This window comes from Etheostoma spectabile, chromosome 3 (genome assembly GCF_008692095.1).
Source record: "Etheostoma spectabile isolate EspeVRDwgs_2016 chromosome 3, UIUC_Espe_1.0, whole genome shotgun sequence".
NCBI lineage: Eukaryota > Metazoa > Chordata > Actinopteri > Perciformes > Percidae > Etheostoma > Etheostoma spectabile.
Genome location: NC_045735.1, coordinates 23,905,677 through 23,907,206, shown reverse-complemented (window position 1 = coordinate 23,907,206; position 1,530 = coordinate 23,905,677). Strand labels below are relative to the sequence as shown.

The 1,530-nt window shown below is 37.7% G+C and overlaps 1 protein-coding gene across 3 annotated transcripts in view; it reads left to right on the top strand.

Moving 5' to 3' along the window:
• Positions 1–1,530, top strand: part of zgc:172282 (leucine-rich repeat and fibronectin type III domain-containing protein 1-like protein) — a 170,793-nt gene that overhangs the window by 167,954 nt on the left and 1,309 nt on the right. The window lies entirely within an intron of this gene.

The window sequence follows — 1,530 nt, the reverse complement described above, 5'->3', positions numbered from 1 at the left end:
ATATATATATATATATATATATATATATGTAGTATATATGTCGATCCTTTTCTTTCTTTTTTTACGTGCAGTTGTGGCATTTTATGTGTTCATGTAAAGGTCCTCAGAAATGACAGACTACAACCATTTTAACGGCAGTAAAGAAACATTTCTCTTAACTGCACAGATATAATTTCCTTCAGTTGACAGAGCAAACGTAGTGTCTCTTAAAATGTAAATGCAGCTTAAAAAGGGGACATCATCTGGCCTTGGAGGTAAACTTGGGAGTGTATATTTGTGCTTTGGGATTCTCTGTGTATTCTCTTGAGAGGACCAGCTTGGACTCCAGGCTCATTGGGAAACTGTCTCATGAGTAAAAGCTCTATGTAATGACTCCTGCATTGTATAATATTAACTTTTAATTTGACCAATGTTGCAGTTTACTGCAGGAAGCCGAACGTATGAGCCTTCAAAATTCTGAAATATGATGTACATGGTGATTGTTTAGGGGTGCTAATAATGGACAGGAAGTGTTGATTTCCCACAGACTTGATTAGTGTGTAACATCAAAGTGAGAGAGCCAAGTTTGCACCTGGTGTTCAGAAAGTTGCTGTTGTGCCAAGTCATCGCTTACAGAGCTTTATTGGGTCAGAGAGGAGCTTATTTGATTAAGGATTAATACTGCTTCTTGCAAATAGCATTGGCATTTGAAATAATTTATGACTGTTCAATAATTTCTATATCATTGTCCAATTATTTTCTATTGCCTTTCAATTTCTTCCCCATTAGTATCACACATTCTAACACATTCTGCCAACTTGTTCCCATTAAGTTCTTGTTTGTCTGTGTAAATCAATATTTTGTTTGCCATTTGGTGTTAGATAAAGGGACTGCTGGAAGCATTACAATGTGCCAGCTAATAATTTTAACATGCTCACATTACACTACGAATGAGGCCAGCAGTGGGGAGATGTTTTCAAGTTTAACAAGGAGTTTGGTGGATGGGCCAATTGCTTTCCGGCACATTTTTCCCATTAATCTACAGTCACTTAGCAGAATGCAAATAATAATTTGTTTATTTATAATTTTGTTTTTGGAAATCCAGTTATTTTACAGTTTTACGTGACATGCAAAGATAATATGAATCAGTCAAAAGTTGAACAGAAATGTGAGATTTTCTTGAGTTCACTGGATTTTAACCAAACGGGTCCAGTATCTACAGTTAAGTTCTGTAAATGAGAGAGCCAGCAATTTGGCTGACAGCTCATCACTGTGTGTCTTCCTTTTTTTCAAATAACGAACAAAATGAATGTAAGTAACTGATATGGGTTGTAGATGTTTTCTCATCTGAGCTGCTCAGAAAGCATCTGCCCGTCATAGCCATCCCTCTGGATGTTCAGATGGAAGAAGTGCACTTTGTGGCCTGGTCTGTTCCACAGAGATGCAACAGACAGAGAAAAGCTTTGTGGACAAGTTTAGAAAAAGAAATCACACAACACAACCACACGCGCACGCGCACGCACACGCACACACACACACACACACACACAC